We start from the raw sequence: 27,058 nt of genomic DNA on the forward strand, positions 1-27,058 counted from the left end.
ATGTAGTAAAAAAACCTTTGGAGTTTTGGTTTTCAAATTAGTGGATTTTTTTCAACCTGAAAACTGTTTAGATTCTTGAAGTAGTGGTAACATCTTACTAGTATAAAGATGCAATTAATTTCATAATGTAAACTTGCACTATGAAAAAATGCCACTTTATGCTTGAGGCAGTCTGATATAGCTGTATTCTCCCCTGCAATTGGATTCTTGCGATAGCAATTTGCAAGCAATTGGTAGAAGCTGTGTACATTTTTACTGAGTCACTGTACTATATGATTATTAAAGTTCCAGGTAACAGCAAGATTCATTTTCACAGGTGTGTCACTCATTTGCACTTCATAAAGGCAGTTGAACAACAAAAGTAAAAAGAAATTAGAATTTTAAAAGTAGCAAAGAACATGTAGATAGGCTGTAAATGAGTGTATTCCTGCTATCAGAATATGCATCTGTGTAAGTGGTAACAAAGCAGAATTTAAGAAATAAACCTTAAAAGTTCCCTTTGTGTGGTGACAGAACACTAGACATAATTGAACATTAAAAAAAGAGAAATGCAGCTGGACAGAATAAAAAACTTCTTCCCTGGATGGAAAGTCCAAGGTTGGATCAGGTTGCCCAGAGGGGATTTGCAGTCCCCATCCTTGGAGGGAAGATCCAATCCTGGTCTGACCTCACTGTTGACCCTGCTCTGAGCAGTAGGTTGAACTAGAGACCTCTTGAGCTCCCCTGCAACATGAGTGAGACTTTGATATTTAGGATCTGGCGTACTGTTATTTCATCACTTCTCACTCAAGATGTCAATGCATTTTTGGCTCCTAGCACCTCGTTCTGACCACAGGTTGTGCATGTGCATACATATGTCCATAATTTTTTACACATGTGGAAGGAGGAAATAAACACATCAACAAAAGAGGCTAGAATACCTTGTTATTTCTTGTCACAATGAAAAATTTTCATAACAGAATTAGAAAGTTTCAGTAAATATTAAGCGGGCAAGGTGCTGAGTGCACAGGAGTTAATTATTAGCTGTTTGAATGCAGTTTGTTATAATTTACATGCTACACTTGGTGGCTGTACTGCGATGATGCATATTTACATATTAGTATTCAATAGTGTATGCTTAGCTGACAAAAAGATAAATGCTTGATCGTTTTTATATCTAAAAAGCTTTTCTAGCAAGTAGGATGATTAAGCCATTTGAAAAAGAAATCTATTTTCTTTGAGATAGCTTTGATAACTCCTTTTTTCCTCCCCTAAGGACCTTTCAGAGGTGAAACCAAAGAGATGGTCACACTGATCATTTTAGATGATCCACAACAACAGGATAAAAAAACGTATTATTATCAGCATGACCTGCACTGAAGGAAGGAGTCATACTCTGCCCAGCTTTGACTCTGTTATTCTGGTCTGTGACAATGCAGGAGGAGTTATTAGATTTCAGATAGCCTCAAGATCTCTTATTGATTGCAAAGACAGGTTCCTCTTCTTATCGACCGCGTTCATTTTGTGTGTCATAAAGTTCACTATTTGTGCTTTCTTTGGATGAGAATTTATATAGGCTGCTTATTTCATTGTTCTGACAAGACTGACTCAGAAAAAAATAAATCTATATCTACAGATATAGGAATAATGAGCTAGCAAGCACTTATTTCACTGTAGTTTAACTATCTTTCAGATATAACCCTAAGAACTCATCACAAGGACATTTTATGCTCCCTCATCTCACTTTCTTAAAATGAAGTTCCCACTTTGCAGGACTCACTTTTCAGAATTCTTTCATTTGAGTCTTTTTAAAGCATTTCTCAGATAATTATATGGAGTGGAATTAATCCAAAAGTTACATACCTTATCTAGGCTAGTCATCTAAGGTTTCTCTTCTGACACTGGTGAGAGACTGGCATCTCCAAAGGGCAATTTCATACCATACAAAAATAAGTGTATAAAAGATTAGAAAAGGCATGAAATTAATTCTAACAGTAATGTTAAATTTTGAGCTTGGATACAATTTCTTGAATTCATATCATATCTATACCCTACATGAACTTCATCTATTGCTTCGTGTGTTAATTATTCTCATCTGTATTAAATATTCTGTATAACACTTCTGAAAATGATTAGGACAGGCCAATAACTAACACTAAGAGCTTATCATGGTTTATAAATGTCCGCTGGGATATTTTTCATTGGAAAATGTTGATTAATTGAAACCGATCCTTCAGTCCAGGATGGAATTTCTGGTAAAATGTACAAAAAGACAGCTACTCTTTTTAGAATAGCAAGTAGTCAAGTTGTAATACTAATTAAGTGTGGAAATCTTTTTCTTTAGGATGGGAACTTTATTCAATCTCTCCCATTCTAGGTATCTTACCTACTCCACTGGGATACAAGGTGATTTCATGGTCTAATGAATCTTTAATTAATGATAGAGATTTGGATAATTCCAGCAAAAGGTACTGAGGACAGCCAACAAGCTCACTGCTGATGTACCTCATCTGGGTCTCCTGCATTTCTGTGAATATCTTTGGGTATCAGACCTAATTTGAGATGCCTTAATTTTTTCCTAATTTTCATTCCGCAAAACACTGAAACAAAAGTTCTCATGGATCAGCTATAGACAATCTTTCACATAAAAATTTGTTTTCTCCTCCAAAGGAATAGGGATACATATTAAATCTTTAAAAATTAAAATTAAAAATAATTTCTCAACTTCTCAGACTTCTCTTTCAAATAAAGAGATGGGTAAAATATGGTTTGATTTTTTTCCACAGAAAAGCATAATGAATAAGCTTGTTTTGAAAGCAAGCCATTATTTACAGGCATGTTATTTTCTTTCATAGTAAAATGATGGAAGGGAAGGGGTAGTCCCATAGGACTTGATTAGAGGAAAAAGAGATGCATTTGGTAGAGGAAAGAGTGGCAGAGGATGAAATAAAGAATAAGGCGTGTCATGAACAGCAATGGAGTGAAATTGCCTGAATGAAGTTGATGAAACATGGGCCTGAGGCAGCAACCAGTCAGCAGAGAAGCTTTTCAGAATACAACCCTTGAATTATCCTGTATCTTCCTAGGTGACTGGTAACTGATTTTTGGTGAAATATCATATCTTGTATATTTTCTATGATTTTTAAACAAATCAGCAAACTCATCTCAACATTTGGCATCAACATTGCAGACATTTCCAACTAAGGCACCCAAGGTTCCCTTTCTGAAGAAAAATAGCTACAGTCTGGTTGCAATTCACCTGATCTATTTTCATCATATTATGAATCACACAGTAGACAATGACAGTGATGGACTAGCTGGGAAGAGCATCCCTCTTAATTACAGCACTGCTTTTGTTTCTCTGACTTTCCTCCACTGCCCTAATCTGCATCATAGGAAACCACTGATCTGTCCTTCCAGCAAACTCTCCTCTGATAGTGACATTTTTAAAGTCTTTATGCTTTAAATCATTTAAACTTTAAATCTTTATGGTTTCACGCAGTTCACATGAGTGACAGCATTATTTGTACAGGCAGCTTGCAAGCTGATGAACCCTGATTTATTGCTGGCTTTTGATAGAGAAGGTTTTACCTCCACAAAGTCAGTTTTGGAATGGCCAGTGGATATAAGAACAGAATAATTGTTTGGAAATATCTATGAAAGAGAACCATGTACTCCTTCTATCCAAGACAGTTCCCTTTCAACATCTGAGACTTCTGAGTTGTGCAAAGCAAATTCTGTGACCAGCAGTCTGACAGCTTGACATCTATCCCCAAAATTTACTTAAAAAATTCTCCCACTTCTATCACAATTCCAGTATATTTCAGAGAGGTCTGTGGTTTGGGACATATTGAATTTGTGCCATTAAAAAAAATAAAGTATTATTAAAGAATTTCTAAAATAACTAGATACAGTGGAAGAGAAGCAGGAAATATTCAGCTCTTTGCAGAAGAACAAACGACAAGAGTAAGAGCGAGAAAGAGAAACATCTACATTGAAATCTGGTTTATCTGAAAGCAATTTAAACTCTGTTACTTTATGTTAAAAAGGAGTATAAGAAAGTTTAGGCAGTTATTTTAAGTAGCTGTCATGAAGGTTTTTTAGTGAACAGAGTCTCAACGATGTTACATTGGAAGAATTCTGCATTCCACATCATTTAGCTTTGACAAAGATGGGTGAAGTCACTTGCTAAAGATTTCAACCCACTCAAGAACAGAAGTGACATAATGTGTTGCTATATTTTTTAGATAACTCCCATAACTGTGTGCTAAAAAATATTTTCTTGATACACATAAATATATATTTTAAATAAAATTGGTCTGATATATTAAGCTGCTTCTTTTTTCTATCACACTTATTACATTGCATGAAAGATTATAAAAAATTAAGTGAAGGTCAAACTAGACATAAGTAGCACCAGGAAAAAAATTATTACATGCTATATATGCATAGTTTTAAAGATAGCAGAAATGTAATCTACAGTAAAAGAAAAAAAACGAGATTTAGAGAAAATAAATTTTAGCATATATCTGAGTAATACATTTGCAGGCATTCTCTCCTGTGTCTTTATGGTGAAATGGCTATTTTCTTACATTTTTCAGAGAGTTTATTTATAAGTACAATTGTAGAAACAATCCAAAAGATACTGGAAACTCACAAAACAGTTTTAGAATGCCATAGAAATGTTCACCCACTAGAGGGGAAGTTACCCAGGGAAAATATACAAACAGGAAAGGTGTAGTCCCATCCAGTACTCCATTCAATGACACAAAATTATCTTCATTAACTTCATTTATCAGCGGATCAGCGTCAGAAAAAGACAGAAACTTGTGTCTAGTGCTAAAGGTAAACCAAAATGGATTCAAACTCTGTCCTTGAGCTGAACTTGAAATGATCAAACATTAAGATATCTCAATGTCTAATGCATCCATTAAATTATATGTTATATACTTTAATATGTATATAGCAAAATTTGGTCATCAGAGCCATAATTTTTGATTACTTTTTATATAGATAGTAGAGAAAAAGTTTCCAAATGTGAAATAGCTCTTGTACTTTATACTATGAACTTTGAGACATTTGTATGTGTGGGCTCCAGTTTATACAGACACATTTTCTGCATTCTAATGTTATGCCTCGATGCTCAGGACTTTTTGAGGAATAAAAGAATTTCCTGTAATGTGCTAGATACAATCTTCCAATTTTTATGGGCTTGTGAAGCAAGCATTCATAGCAATGTCAACTTCCCTTTAGGGATTATTTATATTTAGTGTGAAAAGTCATTAAAATTTTCAGTCATTGGATTTTCCAATAAGCCGACACATCCTAATGATTAGTACCACTTCACATTTCTATTCCCCCTCTTTATCAAAGCTATGAAAAACATAGCATTATCCTGAAATTTGACATGCAGATATAGAGGAAATATTAATAAAGCAGTTGAGTAAACCACTTTCTTTATCAGACCACAAAGATATATTCAAGTCTAAGCATTAAACTGAGCTTCCTCCCAATTACTTATTGCAAAAAATAACTGATTATTAATTAAAGCCTTGTTTGCTCTGGAGATTTTCTGCACCAGTTGCCACCGTAAGTGGCTAAATAACAGAATCGTTGCAGCAAGTGTAGAGAGGGAAGGCTGATATTTGCATTAGAAGTGTTTACCCCTTTTTTCCCAGTCTGAATAGATCCAGCAGTGCAAACAGCTGCTTCATTTGATTACACTGAGGATTTCATGAGGGCAACTAGGCTGCTAGTCCCAAAAAAAACCCTAAGACCTCACCCCCTTGGGTTTCTGGCTTTGGTTTTTCCTTCTCGCATCCCCTCACATATAGAAATATTATCATTCAAAAATTTAACAGGTGCATGAAAAATGGCAAGTGTTCTCTCAGGTGACTCCTTCTGCCTTGTCGTGCATCTGCTGCCTGAACTCTCAAACTCCCTTGCTGTTCAGCTTCTCAAGCATCTGTCATTTGACTTCCCAGCCTTACCATTAGACTTCTTCAGTGTCAGATATTTTCTAGCATAGATGTTTCTCAAATGTTATCTCTGCCCACAACAGAGACTGCAAGGCAAAATTATTGTGAGAAAATATTTCCTTTTTTATTTTCTGTAAATAACACATACTATTAATGTTAATTTTATGCCAAGGTGCTCCTTAGATTCCACATATTTTGGCTGCTTCATGGGGGATCAGACTAAATGTGCAAAAGATTAGGTCTGTACAAGCAATTCCTCTTCACTGTGAGAGACTGGCACAGGTTGCCCAGAGAAGCTGTGGGTGCCTCATCCCTGGCAGTGTCCAAGGCCAGGTTGGATGGGCTTTGACCAGCCTGCTCAGGTGGATGGTGTCTCTCACCATGGCAGGGGGGGGGGGAATGAGATCATCTTCAAGGTGCCTTCCAACTCAAATCATTCTATGATTACATGATTCTTAATCCTGAAGCATTTAAGCACTTATTGTAGCACAAATATTTGTGTTCATGCTCTGTTTTTTTAAGAATTATTGATTAATTTTGGCTACCTAGCAAACGAAACCAAGACTGTAGAGGCATCTAAGTTTGTACTATAGCAGCTACATAAAGAGGTCACATTATCAGAAGCAGTGAAAAGTCAGAAAATTCTCTGAATTTTGTGGAAACTATAGACCTCCATCAGTTGTGAATTTTTTTATTTTTTCTTTTACTGAAGTGGTGAACTATGGTATTTAATCTATGTCCAATCTAAATGACAGCTAATGGGAGGGAAGATTTGCTGTAAAGACCTTACATGCTCTGCTTTGCTACATGGTCAAGTGCTCAGCTGATCACTCTTGCTGTTTCAGCAGTGGCTGAAAGGATCCAAAGTCTGAGCTCATAAATACACCTAGCAAGAGAAATTCTCTTTGCCCAAAATTCAGAGACACAGAACTAAGGTACAGTATAGAGCATAAAGTTGTACAGGCATCATCCAAAGGAGTTTCACAGTCTGTGGATGAGGAGGCAGAGATGTAGCAAATAGTACATTTGTTCTGTCTAGTATTTGATATTCCTCTGCAAAATTATGTTCCTGGGTTCTGATTTCCTGCATAAAACAGGCGTGAATTTCACTGGATCCATTTTTATGAAAGGATGAGGCCATTCAATAGGTAAAGCTGTGATTTGAAAGTCAATAAAGACTGCTGCTGATAAAGGTTATAGCTGATGGAAAGAGGGGAAAAATTTAATAGTGGTGGTGTAGAAATAAGTTATTTAGATAACTTTCTACTGTGACTTATTCAATGTAACAAAATTCTTTCAAAATAAATTAAGGTAGTTTGGCTGATATATCTACATATAGTAAACACACATATAAACAAGTAGAAACCTTCCCAAAAATAGGGCTTAAGATCTAAAAACTAGTGCCTCATGATTGAATAAACCAGTTACCTTCCATATAACTAGACTGGAAAAAGTGAAAAAATTGTGGATAATTATGCTGTGGGGAGAATAATAAACTCTTTAGCTGTATCTAAACCATCTTTCAAGTGCACCATGAAGTTTCTTTCATGGCTATTCAAAAGACATAAAAAGAGGTTCTGCTTATGGCCACTGCCCAGGCTGCTGGTTTAATGAAGTGTAAACATAGATTTTGGGTATTAATTATGCAATGAAACTTTTAGATGTGCTGAATCATACTGTACTGACAACAGAGACAAAATCATAGGGCAGGATCAGAGTCACACATTAGTAATGACCTCTAAGATCATTGAGATAGATTACCCAACTGCTAAACCACTACCAGCTCCAGCACTAAACCATTTCCATGAGTGCAATATTTCCCCTAGTGCAACAAATACTTCCAAGAACGATGGCTCTGGGCAACCTATCTGTTCCAATACTTGACAACTGTTTCCATGATTAAGTTTTTCCTAATATCCAATCTAAACTATTTCTGGTGAAATTTCCTCTCATCCTACCATTTGCCTGGGATAGGATAGCAACCCCTACCTGGCTACAACTGCCCTTCAGGGAGTCGTAGATAGCAATAAGATCACCTCTGAGCCTCCTTTTCTCCAGGCTAAACATGCCCAGCTCCCTCAGCTGCTTCTCATCAGACTTGAGCTCCAGATTTTTCACCAGCTCTGTTGCCCTTCTCTGGACAACAGTCTTTTTTGTTGTGAGGAGCCAAAACTGGATGCAGGATTTGAGGTGTGACCTCACCAGTGCAGAGTACAGGGTGAGAATCACTGCCATGGTCCTGTTGGCCATGCTATTTTTGTACAAGCAAGGCTGTCATTGGCTTTCAAGGCCACCTGGGCACACTCTGGCTCATGTTCAGCTGCTGTCAAGGAGCATCCTAAGGGCCTTTTCCCCTTGGCAGCTTTCCAACCACTGTCCCTCAGCCTGAAGCACTGCCTGGGGTTGTTGTGGTCCTAGTGCAGAACTCAGCATTTCACCCTGTTGAATCTCATACTGTTGGTTTTGGCCCATTGATCCACCCTGTCCTAATCCCCCTGCAGAGCCTTCCCACCCTCCAGCAGATCAATTCCAACACAACTTGGTGTCGTCTGCAAACTTTCTGAGGGTGCCCTTGATCAATCTCCCATCCATATGGTTGATAAAGATATTGAAAAGGACTGTCCCCAGTATTGAGGGAGCCCCACTAGTGGCTGGCCCCCAGCTGGATTTAGTTCCATTTGCCAGCACTCTCTGTACCAGACCATACGACCCAATTTTTAACCCAAAAAACTACACCAGTCCAAGCCATGGGCTGCCAGTTTCTTAAGGAGAATGTTGTGGGAAATGGTGTCAAAGGCTTCACTGAAGTCCAGGTAGACACATCCAGAGCCTTTCCCTCACCCACCAAGTGGGTCACTTTGTCATAGATGAGCATCGGGTTGGTCAAGTAGGACCTGCATTTCACAAACCCATGCTGGCTGGGCCTGATCCCCTGGTTGTCCTGTACATGATGTGTTGGCAGTCCAGATGATCTGCATCTTGAAGAATTTTTCAAAAAATATGTCATTGCTCAATAGGTATAGCAGCCCTAAGACTTTGTAACGAGATTTGATTGCCATCAGTGTAAAAAAAATATTTAACTTTCAATACTTCGAGGAAGTTAGAAAGACAAAAAATGCAACTGTGACATTTGAGGAAATGAAAAGTCAACATATAACAATGTAAATCACACATAGCAAATACAGCTATAATAAACATACCTTTATCCATCTTAGATACAATGACAAATACTTCTAAAATTCAAATTATATTTTACAGCCTAAGTAAATATTAAAAGGCCGCCAAATCTGCTAGCATAAATCCCCGTGACCTCGCAAGTTTTCACCCCATGTATTAAAGGAAATGAGAATGAACCATGAAGGCATTTTTGCTCTCTGGAGAAAATACACAGGTAAGAAGAGATAGTTTTACCAGCTGCTTTCAGGAGGGCTGTATTTCTGAAACACCTATGGAATTGTGGCTTTGTCTGCAGGAGGGTTTCACATTATTTTAGTGTTAAATTTATAGCAATGGTTTTCATAAACTATTTGCACTGTGATTGCACCTGAAGTGCAGCAATACCAGTAGTCAATTACCAAAGACAGACCCTAAGAGATCTTTTAGTTTAGAGAAAAAAGCCCACTAAAAGAATAACTTATCCTTGGACAGGTGTGGTCGCTGTTGTAGAGTGTGTCACTTGCTTCAACTGGCTCAGCTGTGGCTTTGCAGGCCATACTAGGGAACACACAGCATGTAGGGCCAGGTTGGACAGAGCTCTGAGCAATGTGATCTAGTAAAAAAGATCCCTGAATGTTGCATGACATTTGGTCTAGATGATCTTTAAAGATCTCTTCATACCCAAATTACTCTCTGATTTTGTGTTTTTGTATTAGCTATCTTAAGTGATGGCATATGATACATCCACCTTCTGTGTAAGGAGGTGGGACTCCTCAGTGAGTGGTGCATGCAGTGCCACTGGGGCAAAAGCACAGCCAAGTGGCTCCACAGAAACAGCTGAAGGTCTTCACAGTTCATATTCTACTTTTCCACCATCATTTTTCCCCCAGGCCATCAGATCACTTCCATTACTGTTAGTAATCTCAGTCTGTCCTTATTAATAATGTTTGAGCAAGCATTGCAGAACTACAGCAGTAATCAGTGTTTCAAACTGTAACCCTGACTACACCCCATACTGAGGCTTAAAATTCCTTTTTCTCTGATAATTTGAAGCTTTATGTTTAATATTTATTGCAATGCATATTCTCAGGAGATGACAGCGGATGCATGATAAATACGTTATCTCACCCTGAAACAAACAGACATCCGTCTATCCAGAAGACAGTGCTTGCCAGCTGTGCATATATAAAGAGTAAATGTAAAACCAGCTGTTCTGTCAGTTCATCCCACATAGTGAGGTTGTCACTGTAATCACTTTGGCTGGGAAAATTTCCAGTCATCTCACTGCTGCTCCTCATGAATCACACTTGTCAGGAAAACATCAGAGGTTTTTATATGGTATTTGGTTATTTTTGGGATGAATTCTATGAGTGTATTTAGGACAATTATTTTCAGGACTTGAGAGAAATCAATTGATAACACTAAAAAAACATATGTCTGGCTCTCCATTGAAGCAGCAGACTTGATTTTGAATAAAAATATAGAGTTAGCCTTCCAGTGCACTCCATCAAAACAAGCTCCCACAATAAAACTTCATACAGTTTCCTGAATGTATGAAAAATTGACAAGTTGGAACAGTTCTGAGAAAAGCAGTAGTGGGGACTGGTCAGAGATCCAGAAAATATTGCTCGGAGAAGTCTGAACAAATGGTGTTGTTAAGGGAAAAGGAAAAAAATGACTGAAGACATGAGAACAAATTTCAAATAGTTTGAAGTGTGGCACAAAAAATAAAGGCAACTATTTGGTCTTGTTTAAATTTCGTGGATCAACTGTGGCAGTAAAGATTCAAGATGGATATTAGGAGAAAATTTCTGTGGATTAGGACAAATTGATTCATATTAAATTGAAGCACATGTTATGTGTCAAAATACTTGGATAGAATCCCATTACATCTATTTGTAAAAATTCTTTAATTCTTTTCAGAACAATATACATAAAGATATACATTATAGATTTTATATAGCCAAGAGCTTCAAAAGTTCAAATATACAACAGTATGAAAATAGCACTTCTGTGAAAAAATAAGAGGTACATATTATGTCTCTGTGGCTCTCTGTTAGTACTGCTAATCTATAGAGAATGGGTGGACAAATTGCATTGTTAACTGAAACCAGAAGTTTTGATTATGCACAGGTGCAGCAATGCCAGGGAAAACAAGTGAGTGGTGCCTTCTTCTGGGATTTGTGATGTCAAATGTGCCAGGTCCAATTTCTCATTGATGCTTTACCTGCTAAAGAGGATTTTCTACATCCTACAATAGTACCTGGCCTGTGAATTGCACAATATCAAAGTGATTTTCTCTCCTAATTTTCAGCATTTAAACCCTTTTCCAAAGGATCTTTGATTAAAACTGAAATATCTTTGATGAAATAGCACATTTTGATGGTATTTTTAAAGGGAAATTGGCTTCAGTAGAACACACTTTTTCTGAAGTATTCAACATGAGATGTGGTTGAGAATGTTTCTTTAATCAGTTACTACTTCTTGTTCTAAAAGAAAATCTTTCTGCCTATAGGGTCCAGGATCTGCACCTGAAAATATCAAGTTTAGGAACATAAGTCTATTCCATTGTGGTTTGACTTTCAGATTATATGTATATTAATTAGCTGTTACAGTTCTGTGCTTGATAATGCAGATGAACAGATGATTTGTATGAGTTCTGAGAATATCCAGATAAATTTAAAAGCATTGAGTCATTACCACCGTAGTTAGTCAATGTTTTCTAATATAAATTGTTGTGATAATCTGTTCTCCAGGAAATATCAACATTTTGCATCCATTTGGTTTGAAAACCTTTTTGAAATGAGGAAGTGTCTTGGCAAAGGGAATTTCTGTTTTTTACCATAATCATAGATGATGAAACTGGGGTCTGCTGCACTATTCAGAGATGTACCATCTCAAAGATCAAGGATAGATTTATTCTCCATAGTAAAATGCTACAGGATATGAAGAAAAATGGGTTATGAATACCAGAAAAAATCTGTACATTTAAATTAACTAGTTCTGATTAGTCTCATTATAGACACAGATATTTTTGGATGTCCATTTCTGATATTCTCTGGCCCATACAAGCTAGTCAAATAAAAAAGCTAAATAACTAAATTTTTTTTTCCATCATTTTGCCAGTCCCTCTGCCCTTTGAATTAAGTCTGGTCTTAAAATATGATTTACCTGGATTTATCATCATTGACTTCTGCAATATAAATGATTCCTCTGGGATTCTTTAAATTCTTCTTAACATGTCATTTCCAGTGTGTACACAATCAGCAAGATTGTGGTTTAATTTGTTTGCATCCATACATGTGCACATCTGTCCACTCAGACACAGTTTCACATTTTATATGGTTAGAAAGAAAAAGGTGCATGGGGGAGGAATCACATGGAGCAAAGACAGGGAAGCACCTAACAGAGTCATGGACAAGACTTTAGGAGATTATTCCTTCCATAAATACAGCTGTGATACTTCACAGCAGAAATTTTGATTAGCTGGGAACAGGGGCTGATGTAGGGCTACGCAAACTCTGTAGAAATCTGTGAGCTGAGCCATAAAGTTTGCTTTATAGTTATTGGATTCAAGCAAACAATTTCAGGCCTTCCTGGAGTACAGTTAAATCTAAAAAAACAAAAAAAAGTCTTCCCCAGCTTACTAACCATCCTATCTAACTGGAAACTTCACCCTCACCTTCTAGACTACTTGCCATTTTAGAAGTATGTGTGAAATGTATGTGACCCAATTTTTGCCATTATACTGGGATGTAGATAGAGAAAAGGAAACAGCCAGCTTTGGGACAGGGGTCCAGAGATATCCTGATGAAGTCAACCAAAATTGACCAAGATGGCCAGTTTGTTCTTTTCCCTAAGAACTATGCTAGGAGTAAAAAACGTAAGTTATTCTTTCAAAATAATTAAATAACTGAAAAGATCAGCATTTCCCATTATCATTTGCAGTGTTATCACAAATTGAAATTAGTGGAGTGATTTCCGCAGTCTTACTCCACTAGGTATAAATCTGTAAAAACACAAAAGAGAGGAAAGTTGAATGCCCTTACAAACTCAGTGATATCACTCATAAGTTTCATGCCACTTCTTTTTCAAATACTGTATTCTTTTTATTCTTTTTCTTTTTTTTTTCTTTTTTTTTTTATGAGGTTGTCTGGCTATACCTCATGCCCTTGAAGACCAAAGCTTTTGTGAAGCCAAAGAGCTTCAAAAGTTCAAGATGTGGCAACAAGACAGGATGAGATTCAGGAAGGAGATGGGACTCTGTAGATTGGCAGAGTGCCTGGAAAACTGCTGAGAGAAGCAAAAACAGATACATTAGGAAAAAAAATCCCTGAAAGTCATTGAAGATTTTGGGGCAACCAGAAATTCAAACTGGTGATAAATAAGTTTTGAAGAAACTAATTTATTTTTTAGTAGTGCTCTGCAAGGCCACAACAAATAGGTGAAGATACGTCAATGAACTTTTATTCACTTCTCTCTCATAATCAACATTTCAGTCCCTGAAAGTTTTGTAGAAGCTAGCTATTCTAGTTATTGTTCAAACTTGACTTTAGAGATTACAAACTCCATTCCGTTTTGGGTATGCCCTTTAATAAGAAAAAAAAATAGGTAGATATTTAGGTAGACTCACCTCAGAGCTCTGAATCCTGTTCCAGATCTGTTTCTACATTTCTGTATTTAACTTCTAAAAAATCCTATGCCAAAGATACCCACAGTTTAGTAGAGCATTACATTCACTTAATCACCAACACTCTTGATCTTAAAGGCTCTATCACCTTTTTCAGCCCTCTCCTTTTTTCTCATGTGTGGAAACTACACACATAATTGTCATTGTCAACATCATCTTTAGCTTTTCATAAATCAATATATAACCTGTCCAAAAAGGGTTTTCAGGACTGCAGGAAGTATTGATAATATAGGAATATTATGGTCAAAGGCCTTTACAGAAAGATGTGTTCTATTTTGGATAAATTTAATAACTTTATAGAGCCAGTCTGTCTTATTTATTTCTGTGAATATAACAAGTTGAAGAAGTGCTAATGAAATTATTGCAGTCAACAGCGAATTGGTAACAAAAATATCAGTGATATAAATAAGTGGCTAATGAGGATTTTCCTACTTCAGAAGTCAGAATAAATGCTCTCCTGATGAAAGTTGACAAAAATGGTAATTATTAACTGGGGAAGAAGAATTTTGTATCAACTGGAAGAGATTCCTATTACAGAATTTAAAAGAAAAATGGTAAAATAACCTGATACTTTTGTGTCCCCCCCAGGTACTCTGGGGGGACACAGTTTGCTAGAACATTTTATGTTACATGACCTCAGGGAAAGCATTCATTTAGTCAAGGAGAGCTTTGCTGTATACTTTGCCAGACTTCTTGCCTATTGTACACATAAGGAGGTCTCATGACATGTCGATAAAAATTATAGTCAAGATAAAAACAATAGCTTTAGCATTCCATGGTACAATTAACTATATGAATGGATGTAACAAGTCCCACAAAGCTTCTGTTGACTTCAGTCACTAGGATTTCTAAGGTTTGACTATTGTTGTGCTGAGAAATTTACAACCTATTTTAATAAAGAAGTATGTAAGTATTATTTAATCAGAACAATGAGGAGAGACCGAGATTTTTTTTTTTTTTTTTATGTAGGGAATGGATGTAGTGACATGCAGATCTGGAAGTTCATTTTAGAAGTATTGTCTTTCTACTGTCAAACGTTGCATAAAACACAACCTTGGATGGAAAAACTGTGCAGTATCATATTCCTTACACACCCACAGTTGCAGGATCAGGCTGATTGCTTTTACACATTGATTTTCATGCTCAGATTCTTTGATTCATCTCTCCGATGGAGAATGATTTTTCTAAAACTAGTTCTGTTAAACTAACATGAGCAATTGTCAGTTATCAAACATGCTCCATGTTTCATCAGTCCTCTTAGGATCATTATGTTACATCACTTCTTATTTATATTGTATACATATTATGTTATTATATATATATATAATATTAGTATAATATATATTCACATATCTACATCACAAGCTTATTTATAGCTGGAGTTTGTGTTTTCTGGAGAGGGAGAGGGAGGGAGGGAGGGAGGGAGGGAGGGAGGAAGGAAGGAAGGAAGGAAGGAAGGAAGGAAGGAAGGAAGGAAGGAAGGAAGGAAGGAAGGAAGGAAGGAAGGAAGGAAGGAAGGAAGGAAGGAAGGAAGGAAGGAAGGAAGGAAGGAAGGAAGGAAGGAAGGAAGGAAGGAAGGAAGGAAGGAAGGAAGGAAGGAAGGAAGGAAGGAAGGAAGGAAGGAAGGAAGGAAGGAAGGAAGGAAGGAAGGAAGGAAGGAAGGAAGGAAGGAAGGAAGGAAGGAAGGAAGGAAGGAAGGAAGGCTGATTGCATATGCTGTCTCTGTTTATCAGAAAAAACAATTTGGAAAAGACTGTACAAATGATCGTGGTCTTTGGTCTGTGAAAGGTCCACATATAGAGAGATCTTTGGTTGCAAAACTCTAAAGAAACACATAAATATATGCAGCAGAGCCAACAGAGGGATGGAAGCTCCTTTAAGAATAATATATTCCCTTCTTGTAAAGGTCAGCTTGTCGGCTCTTCTCAGCCAGCTCTGGAGAGCTCAAGCTTGGCTTCATGTGTTATCACAAAAGCTTTCCAGAGCATTTTCCCCACACGAGGAAAAAAACCAACAACAATGCTAACTGAATAATGCTAACTGAAATAAACTGTCACGAGCAATGAAATGCTCATTAACTCTGATTGCCAGTACTTTCACTTTTCATGATATCTATGAAAGATAAATCAAGGGAATCAAAAACTTTACAAACCTACTAAAAAATCCATACATTTTGACACCCCCTGCCCCTTCAGACAATGCAAGCAGCACAAAATGAAATCCTTGCTGTGTTTCTGTGTAAAGAAAAAGGCAAGAAACATCTGGCCTCTGCTGACCTCCTCACCTCCATTAAGCACTGACTCCATATGAAACATGTAAGTAGCTCTGTCCTATATGAGATGGTGGAAATTGCTAGCTTGGAATACAGACAGCACACTTTGTTTTCTGGTTTTGCATCTGACTTATCCCAGCCTAATGAAATCAGCCAAAAATTGATTTTCTTAACTATATTACATTGTAATCTTCAAGGGAGGTAGGTCAGGTTCTGTTCCATTGCTCAGTCACTTGTTAATCAGTTTGCTTAATAGGAAAGGTGCTTGAGTGACTCTAGTTGAAGAGATGGCAAAACACATTCCTAGGAAACTGGACCTTCCTGCCAGCACTAAAAGCAACTAATAATCTAACAGGCAGAGAAAAACATCTGGCCTAATACTCACAGAATAATCCCAGGTCAGAAATCATTGGGTTTGTTGCTGTCTCTTCTTCTGTGGCCCTAAACAATTTTTTTTCATGTCTCTCTTCCTGTTTTCTTTTCGGGCCCTGACTTCTTGTTCTAATTACTTTTCAAAACCAATAAGCTTTCCCACCTCAGGTTTTGTAGCAAGTACCAGAGGTAACAGGATCCCAGCATTTTTTTAAGCAATCCAATCAATTTAGAGTAACTAACAACAGCAAAAAATGGTCTGGGTATAAATCTAAATCTTGATTCTGCTCAGATTGACAAAGAATTTCATGTGACAAATACTCATGAAAAGAGGTAAAATGATGGTCATATAAAATATTTTAAATCATGAGAAAATTATTCAAGGGCTCTAAATAATGTCATTTCCATACAGCTTTCACATGTTTTTTACTTTGGACATCTGTTTTAGAATTACAGTACATTTGCAAATTTCATTTTGTTAAAAGCATTGGCAGAAATTAAAACCCATTTATAAAGAAACCAGCTTAGAGCTGGGAAGTACTAATGTCCCATTTCGAAAGAATCCTGACATGTTTTGAGGAAACCATAAATTTCTCACAATATCTGAACGACTCAGTTCTTCTGGAACACCATACCTATTTTCTAATGAAATTTTATTCCTAATTTTGTGAGAACTACAGTTTATAAGTGTACAGTTAACAGGAAAGGCAGATTTTTCTGATAGTATGGAGAGCTAGATGCCATCATCCTAACTTGGGTACCTGGAGGGCATCAATCTTATAGAACCACGGAATGATTTGGGTTGGAAGGGACCTTAAAGATCATCTGGTTCCAAGCTGCTGTCATGGGCAGGACAGCTTCCACTAGAACAGATCAATCCTGAGACCATTTGTCTCTACTGTCTCCAGAGATCTTCAATAATTGTTTTAGTAGGTCAAATTTAGATGCTTAAATTGGGTGAGTGAAGAAATCATTCCATATTTTTCTGCTTGTTGCATGTGTTCATGCTAGATGCGTTCAGCCACCCAGAGTGCTAAGCTTTATGTATTAAAAATGGAAGTAAAATCCCATGCCCAAAGAGTCTCCAGTCAAAACAGACGAGACAGAGACATGATGGGAAGGAGATGGAAGTATGGAGGATGACATGAATTCAAATAACAGGTTAGGTGTGGGCCTGGAAATACAATTCCATCTAGAAAGTCTTAGTCCAGTCACAGGGTCTGCAGACCACACTACCATTAACAGTTTAAGCACAGGGCTAGACACAAAAGGCACATCAATGGCAGTGAAAGATCTAGAATGAGACCCTCTGCCTTGGCACTCCCAGAGATGGGATCATCCTGGGAGTAAGACAGAGTAATACATCCCTGACTCATTGCACAATGTAAGCTGTCATCCTGTTCTGAACATTAAAATGTTTCATTTTTTTAACTTTGGTTTCTGATATTTTATGGTAAACTAAGATTCCAATTTTACCATATGCAAAAATACATAACAAGACTTATTTATATTTTAATAACTCCTAAGCAGCATACTTTTTCATTTTCCTGCAGAAAAGCTACTTGCTTTATAAAGTAAAAAAACCAAAAAAATTACAAATCTTCTGCTCAGCATTGTCTAGAAGCAATCTGCATTCAGTGATTGGATTATGTACTAACAGCATTACTTATCCCCATCTGAGAGGTACCCTACAGGGAAAAGCTCCCAAGAAAGACACTGCATTAAGGGAAGATTTGGAAGTCTGATTGCACTCTGTTTCCATCTCTCTGCAGGGCTGGCTGTCAGTGGCATTCAGAGCTGCACAGCAGAAGAGGAAAAACAACTCCCTTTCTTCAGCATTGTGAGTCATGAGTGATTGAAAGCATCTTTACCCCAGTTCAAAGTCTGACCAGGGGATGTGATCCAGACTTCATTGAGAATTTGCACTGACTTCATGCAAATTCAGCTATGGCCTGTACTTTTTAGTTGGAAACTGATTATTTTACAGAATCATGAAACTGAAGTAATGAAGAGTGTAAATCTTATAGGGAAGGTGCAGTTCATAACCATAAACATTCTCTCAAGCAGTGAATCTGGATCCAGATGGTATACAATATTAAACCAGGATTTCTGGATCCAGATGGTATACAATATTAAACTAGTGATATCTCTCTAAGCACATTTTAAAATAATTAATATTGCCATGGATTTCCTCCAGACTTCTTCCTTATCATGAATATAGATCAGTATGTTCCCTTAGGAGAGGAAAATTACAAAGTTTTCTGTATTAACTGCTAACTTATTTATTTTCATCATTCAGTGATCTAGTAGGTCATGGCTTGAATTCTAAGGGTGGGAGAGACAGGCAGATTTCAATAGTTTTACACTGAATAGCTTCATGGAATAGTTTCTCAAATGTGGGATAGTTTCCCCAAATGTCTCCAGAATTTCTGTTGCAGTGTTATGACTCTCTGGAAGAACCAACTACAGCCAAAAATTACAGAATTTAAATTAACACATGAATGTGTAGAAACACACAAAAATACACAAAAATGTGTCTAGTCACATCTGAGTTTCAATTTATTCAAAACTACAGCTTAGAATAGAAGACAATCCCAGCTTAGAAAGATTCTGATTTTCCTGTCAGTACTTTTTAAATTTTTGTTTGCTTTTTTGTTTGAATATAAGGTTAAAAATTGGAAAACTACCCAGTATCAGAATTCAATCTAATTTTCTACTAAAATATTTTATCCACATGGACAGGAAATAGCTGCATTGCTTGCAAAAGATAGGAGCAATTTAAAAATCTTCAGTCTTTTTATACCACATATCACAGAGAAGCAGCTGGATGGAAAAACTAGAAGATGAAGAATGCAAATACATCTACAAATTAAAACCAATGCATTTTTGTCAACATAAGTTATTGCTCATAAAGCAGGGAGATTGGTGTCTATTTTAACATTTGAGGGTCAGGATGTTCAGAAATATCAGATAATTCAATCTCAGTAAAGGAAATGCAGTAACTGCCCTTTGAATTTCAGATGCATAATTTGTTTATTATTTTCCTTCATCTGAAATAAAATTAGTATGGAATACTTTTTGCCCTTCGTGTATGAAAAACTGCATAGTGTTTTCCATTGTTGAGCACTGGTACTTGAATAGTTTATATTCAAGTGTTTTAATGCATTTTAAGCATTAAGGTTTAATGCTTAAACTGTTCTCTCATCCTAAGGGACATCTGAATAAGACTTTGTTTCACTCGATCAGTATCTTCCTATATTTACAAACAGATTAAGGTCTTACTGGTCACAAGTCACAATTACCACATCTGTGCCTTTTTTTTTTTCCATTTATATGTTTCCAAGTTTTTCTGTCAGTCAGGACTAGAACAATATAATTTAGAAAGATTCAAATATTACATATTTTTAAATAACTTAGCATCATTGTTTACCCTATTACACATATACAATGTATTACATTTTGATTTTGATTTTTTTTAATTGACTTTTATTGTTAACTATGCCATTTACTTGCTTTTGAATCAACAAAATTCACTTTATCTTAATTTTTTCTTACTATTGAGTCCTGAGTAAAGATTGTTGAATGTCCCCAACACCTTCTACTGTCACTGTTATCAGAGCAACAATAACACAACAATATTATAAAAAATACCTCCAAAAAGCAGAAGTGAGAATTTATCTATTGCACTTACTTAGGCAACTGACAAAAATTTCCCTTGTCTCTGCAGCCTACAAATTTACAAACCAGACTAGAATGTGTTTCAAAGGAAAAAAACAAACAAACCAAAACAAAACAAAACCACCTTATATAGATTGTAGTATGACAAGGTAATATTGCTAAAATGTTAGGTATCTACAGAAAAGGAAATGATAGTTTTTCTGATTGATGCAGCCTCTCACAGGGTCATCTAAAGATTTCAAAACAATGAAGACAAGTGCCAGAATATTTTGAATTAATCTTAATGGTGTTAGCAGTGATAGAAGATGATCTTGCTTGCAAAGTCAGAAATAAATTCAACCAGCTGAGAAGTCATTTGCTTTTTATATTTTCTTTTGTTCCATCTACCTACTCCTTGTCCTTCACCTTGTTGTGTCTCACTGATAAATATAAACTTAAAAAAAAAAGTTCAGCATTTTTTATTCACATACTTTATTTCTTTTAAGGTACCCATTCTTCACAGACTGAGATAAGGAAGTTGAAGACTACATACAAACAGATAGTATGTTTTGATACTGGTTTATCATGACCTGCATTTCTTTAAGAGCACCTCCAAACTTTTCATGGTTTTAGTATCAACTCCAAACTCCAGACCTCCATATTTATTCTCTTGCTGTCCTGTGATCAAAGATAGACCTTGAATGAGCTGCATTTTGATGGTTGAGCTAGAAACCTGTGACAGAGTATGTCATAAATGGATCTCACCTGAGACCTCACCTTACTGAGTAACGTAAGGGAAAACAGAGGAGTGGAAGAGCTGCATACAAGAAAAATGGAATTTGTCTGGTCACACGATGGAGAAAGGGCCAAGATGGGTCCCTGCACGCCTCCCCAGCTATAGGAGATCCTCTGACGATGGGGTGGCAGAAGGAGGCCCTGGTCAGTGGGTGAGGCTGGGAGAGCTGTGCCCTGGCTGTGCGGGCTCTGGGCACTGTCCCCGTGAGAGAACAGAACCAAAAGCCAAACGGGAGCACACCAGGAGCAGCTCAGCACACCTGTGAATGTCCCAGCCAGCACATGTCCATTCACCTGCCTTCCAGACTCTGCTGTGAATTTCTAGGCCAAATGGAAGACTCAGAGTCCCAGACTGTGCTGCATAAAAAGCGGAAGGCACTGAGGAGCCCTTAGGGGCTTTCTCTTATTGCAATTGACATGAATGCCCTGGTATTGGTTGCAGTCACTGGCTGGATGAATGCTAACAGACTTGCATATTTCTTTTTCAAGCCCATGGCAGTAAATGGGAGGAAGGGACATTTCGCTTGCTTGCCAGCTCCTCAGGGAAGCACAGAGATCATCACAATACGCAAGAGATCAGCACCATTCATTACTGCTGGATAATGCCTGCCAATGATTTATCCACCATGCCTAAGCTTCAATATACCATAGGTCAATCCTGCAGCGCTATCATTGAACAGCTCCCATTATCCAACCCATTATGGTGTGCCACACTTTGGCATAAATAGAACCCCCTAGTGTTTCATCCAGCCAGATAAAATCTTCATATCCTCTCATGTCCTTTTTGTAATTTAGGGCTGGGTTTTTTGGTGTTTTTTATATACACAGCTCAGTATAGGTCACTGATTACTGAAAAATGTAAGTTCACCCTTCTTGGAAGCTTAACATTGGAATTAACATAGTCTGACAACTACCTCTCATTATTAAATTCACTTGCAGGAGATATAATAGCAAATTTTTCCCTCTGGTTTCCCATTAGTGTGCTCCTATAATGCAATGTAACAAATGCAGAAAAGTTTACCTTCATGTAGACTTTTTTATTTTTTTTAAAGCCTGAAAGTTTCATCCTTTCAGTTCAGATTGTCAGCTGAATTCATTCAGTGATGATCAGAGCATGAGCGACATTATGTGCCTATTAGTGATGTCCTGTGCTTCTCTTATCCCTCCATTCCTTAGATTACATTCATTGGTGTAATTACACCAGAGATTGAGATGACATGGATATATTTCAGCTAAGGATCCACCCTACTGAATATACTTGAAGATTGGTATTTTCAGTTAATACATTATTTCAAAGAATACAGGGCACATTTTCTTAAACTGGCATTGAAAATTCTCTTAAATAATAGGACTCTTGATGTAACATTGACTTGTATTAGAAAAGGACTCTGATTTAATCAAACTGTATCTAAATCCTACCTGTCTTGCATCTCATTATGCTTTAGAATATATTTTTGTATTCTCCATACCCTACCCCTTCTTAGGATTCAGGTAGAAAATAATGAGCTTTAGCAGTAGGTAGGGGTTTAAACCTCTTCTGATCTTGAAGAGGCAGAAACAGAACAAATGAGCCCCTCTGTTGTGAGCTGTGATCTGTGTGGGGGTACAAGAAGAGATCTGGGCAAGGGATTGCTTCTACAACCTCGATTTGCAGAGCATGATACATGCAGGAGCACCCACTCGTTCCACATTTGTTTGCCTGATTTTGATGAGACACACAATGAAACGGCACAGCCAAGGAAAGACAGAAAGCTTTGCCCGTGGCAGTTTTGCACCTAAGCCAGCTGTAGCAAATTATATCCTATCAGAGACATCACAGACAGCAGGAAGGCAGCAGCAAATGCCATGAGCTAAAGATGTCAGCACAGACCATTCAGAGCTTGAACTGAAGCCCACTGCAGACTTTAACGTGTCAGCAAAAGGCTTTGGAATTCCCTGATGAACACAGAACCTGTATAAGGATTTGTCCTTCATCTGGCTCCCTTCTTTTCCCAGCTGACAACAGCCTAAGAGGAGAAGTACACTCTCAGGAAAACAGTGTCAGGTGCCACAGTTACCTCCAACTCTGAAAAAATATAAAACAACAAAGCACTTTATAAACACAACATTTCCATACCTGTTTTGTTCAAATCTGTCCCGCTGCAGGGGGTCTTGCCATTTTTAGATTTATCCTGGCCATAACCAATATCCAGTTTTTAGACAAAAAATATTTCATTCCTTCAAACACCTCCTTAGTGAGCATCACTTTGGCACACATGGATTCACAAAGCATTTTAGAAGTCGGTTTCACAAAAGTCCATCATGATAAAATGCCCATTTAGCAAAGTTTTTGAAACATTATGTGATCCGTATGAATTTTTTGCTAGTAGAAAAAAAAACAAGAAGCATATCACCCAAGATGGTGAAATTCTGGTAAAGTTTCTTCAGTTGAAACATAAGTTGGCAAATGAGTAAAGACAATTTTAGACACTTTTAAACTGGGAAAATGTACGTCAATTTGACTCCATCTATGCCATGTTGAAAAAGCACTAAGCTGTTACATTCCCTTGCACTTTGACAAGGTCTAACTTTCAGATCTATGAGAGCTACCACAGCTCAGCTGGCTACCCATAACCTGCTGAGCTGGACTAATATATCTGTAGTTTGAGCCTTCTTCTGCCTTGTGCTGAGGGTCTTGAGGATGAGGATAATTAGATAGACCAAGGCATTAACCACATTTCTTGGAAAGATAAAACATGCAGCTCAACAGCAGCTGGATAATAAGCAAGAAGGCTTTGTAATGGCAAGGGATAATCTTCTGGCTGAGATAGTGACAAAAATACATCAATATGGTAAATGCATGAAAAATGACAGGAAAAAGAAGCAAAGACTGGGAAACTGCTGAGACAAATACAATTAAAATAAACATCCTGCACTGAACTGAACTGATGAAAATGTCTCTTGTGGCCACTCTTCTGGAGAAAAAGCTACCTAATTTTTCACGTAGGAAAGAAATCTGGAATCCAGTCTTTTTCATAGTTCATGCTCCTGTATTTAACCCTCCATTTGGGTAAGTTATAAATTCTCATTTCCAGCTAACATTCTGGACTTTTATCTTCGCAGTCAATGCTCTTTGGCAAATGTGATATAAATAACAATAAATTCCCTCCTGGCCATACATCCCTGCTTTACCAGCACTGGACCTGGCTACTGGCACCAACACCCTTGGAAAGCAGGCACTTTACCTCTGAACACAGTGAGGTCTGATCTTTCCAGCAGTTATAAGTAGGCTTAATGCCCTGTGTGCTCTTAATTTTTAGCAGAGAGATTTTCTACCTACCCATGCTTCACCTTTTGAGTGCTGATGCTTCCTGCAGTGCAGCTGCCAGATGCAAACCCATGGGCGGTTTTGTGTGAGTTGTAGACTAACAATTCCTTGTACCAGTGTGCTGAATATGCAGAGCATTTTGATACCCTCCAGGATGGAAGGTGCAATGTAATATGATTGTCATGACTGCACCATCGATCCCTGCTGAAAGTGTCAGAAGGATTCTTCATTATCTTGTTACTAGGGTTTGCTATTTTAATTATCCTGTTGGCTTCACTTTCTTCCTTTGTATCTCTTTGCTATTGATATGTCTGGCATTTCAAAGGGCTTTTTGCTACATGGAGAAGGTGAAGGAGCAGGGAAACCCTATGACCAGTGCTGCACGCAGGGTTACCAGGCCTAAAGACAGTAATCTCCTCAAGGGCAGGAGAGGGCAAGGGCAGGGAAGGGTAGGGAAGGACAGGGAAGGCAAGGCAGGGCAGGGGAAAACTCTGTGTCAGCAAAACCTGTGGAAGGAAATCAAAGATCTCTGAACTCTGTTATCCTTTTCTTCAGGGAAATATAAACAGTGTGCTCTACCCATGTCCTGCTCTAGTTTCTCCTGTTTGCCTCACTCTGCTTTTGCTCCACCAATCATGACTGGTTCAGGTAAATATATTCAATTTTGACTGCAAATTTTCTGGTTTCAGGTTATTGAGCCTTCCAGCAAGATTGCCAAGGGCAGGATGAGGTGCCCAATTGGACCTACTAGGCAGGAAGCTTTTCCTTCATTTTAACACATCTTTTTATGTATAGTAATAAGAAAGTGGAGAAGATAGGGAAAAAAAATGCTTACTTGGAAATTTAACTAAAGCCCATGAAATAAAGCTCTTGAATGTCTACTAAAAATCACAGCTTTGATAATGTCTTCTAACTTAAGATATATAACTTATGGTATCATTCATCTTTCACTTTTCATTTCTTCAAATAAGTGCTTAAAAATAATGGCTTTCACTATCCAAAGGAAGCAAGAAACCCAGCTGAGTACTTAATTTTAGCCTTCACTTGCAAAAGAATATCATAAAGACAATAAAAGTGTGCACAGGTAGCAAATGGGTGTAAAGTCAAATTTCTCAGATGCATCATAAAAAAAAATTGTAGCCTAGATTCACCAAGTGAAATTCATTTGCCTTGGCAATGGTATCAGAGTTAGTGGCATATTCTACATTGTCAGTAAAGTGAAATAGGCACCTTCAGGAGACAATTGTTTTCATCCACAGACAGATACCTGTGACAGGTCACATGGACTGCCCTTTGGAGGTACTTATTTCTCTCATTAACTATGGAGGGACTCTACAGCGACAGTTTGAAGTTTGACTATTCCATTATAGATGCCTTAAATCAGAAAAGATTCATCTCACTGAAAATGACCTTCCAATATTAAATTCAGGTATCTAACTGATCTCTTAAAAAGCTCTAGAAGCACCAAAAACTCTATTTAACACCAATCCATGCTCAGAAAAGAAAAAAGAAAAGAGTAAAATACATTATAGGAGTTTAAAATAGAAAGTAAGAATCCAAGGGAAAGAAAATGATAACATTAGATAGGAAATATTAGGCTAGAAAGTAGCAAAAAGCTAACCTCAGCCAATACAAAGTCACCTTTGAATAGTCACAGACAGTTAATGCTGTAGGGAATGAGTTCCACAGTCTGAAAATGTCACTTTATGCATCATTAAAAGCACCTGTCTTCAACATAGAAATAAACAAACAAATGGAAAAACATTACGTGTATTGTAGCAAAAATGAACAGAGCATTGGGCTTTTCTTTTTTCAGTGTTGCAAATGCATGTTTAAAGCATTTAACTATTAAGAGAAACTGAATACTGATTTCACTTCTTTGTCTTGAAATCTTCCACTAAACAAAATTGGCTATCACTGATCAAAAAATAGCCAGTGTCACCTAAAATGTAACATCCACTGTAGCAACCATTAAATTTGACCTTATCATAGAAAAAAAAATTACAACAAATTTCCTGTCATGACCTCTAAGGAGGTTTTGGAATAGACTTTAAAAAACTTCGGCTTTGTCAGTGGAGGCTTTCAAGTGTTAGAGTTGAGATCAGCATTACCTGTGAGGAAAAGCTAAGAAATCTTGGTTTATCTGTTTTGGAGAAAAGGAGGCTGAAGTGCAACCTCATTGCCCTCTTACTGCTTCCTGAGGAGGGGAAGTGGAGAGGGAGGTGCTGAGCTCTTCTCCCTGATATCCTGACACAGGACATGCAGGAATGGTTCAAAGCTGCACCAGGGGAGTTTTAGGCTGAACATTATGAAGCATTCTTTACTAACAGGGTGGTCAAACACTGGAAAAGGTTTCTTGGAGAAGTGGTCAATGCCATAGGCCTGTCAGTGCTTCAGAGGCATGAGGACAATGCCCTTAACATGCTTAAACTTTCAGTCAGCCCTGACATGGTCAGGTAGTTGAATTAGGTGGCTGTTGTAGGTACCTTCCAACTGAAAGATGCTTTCTTATTCAATTCTATTCTAAAATCCAAGGAGTAGAGTTTGCAAAATACGCCTGGAGAGCTGTTCCTGCAACAAGAGAGTCGTGGTACCAAAGGAGAGAAAGCAGGAGGAAGCCTTAAGGAAGGTGTCCAGTTCTTACAAGGTGTTAGGAAGGAGTAAATACATCAGGCAGCCCCAGTGGTTATTCAATATCTGCATGGTTAGGATATTCTCCTGGGAAGAGGGTGAAGACGGTTTCAATTTACAGGTTTGCCTACAGACCAAATATTCTTGTGCCTTGTGCAATGAATAATGTGTGAGCCAAGAAATGAAGGCTGTTCTGCTTGTCATGATCATGGCATATCTGA

Source organism: Molothrus ater, chromosome 3 (genome assembly GCF_012460135.2).
Source record: "Molothrus ater isolate BHLD 08-10-18 breed brown headed cowbird chromosome 3, BPBGC_Mater_1.1, whole genome shotgun sequence".
Classification (NCBI taxonomy): domain Eukaryota; kingdom Metazoa; phylum Chordata; class Aves; order Passeriformes; family Icteridae; genus Molothrus; species Molothrus ater.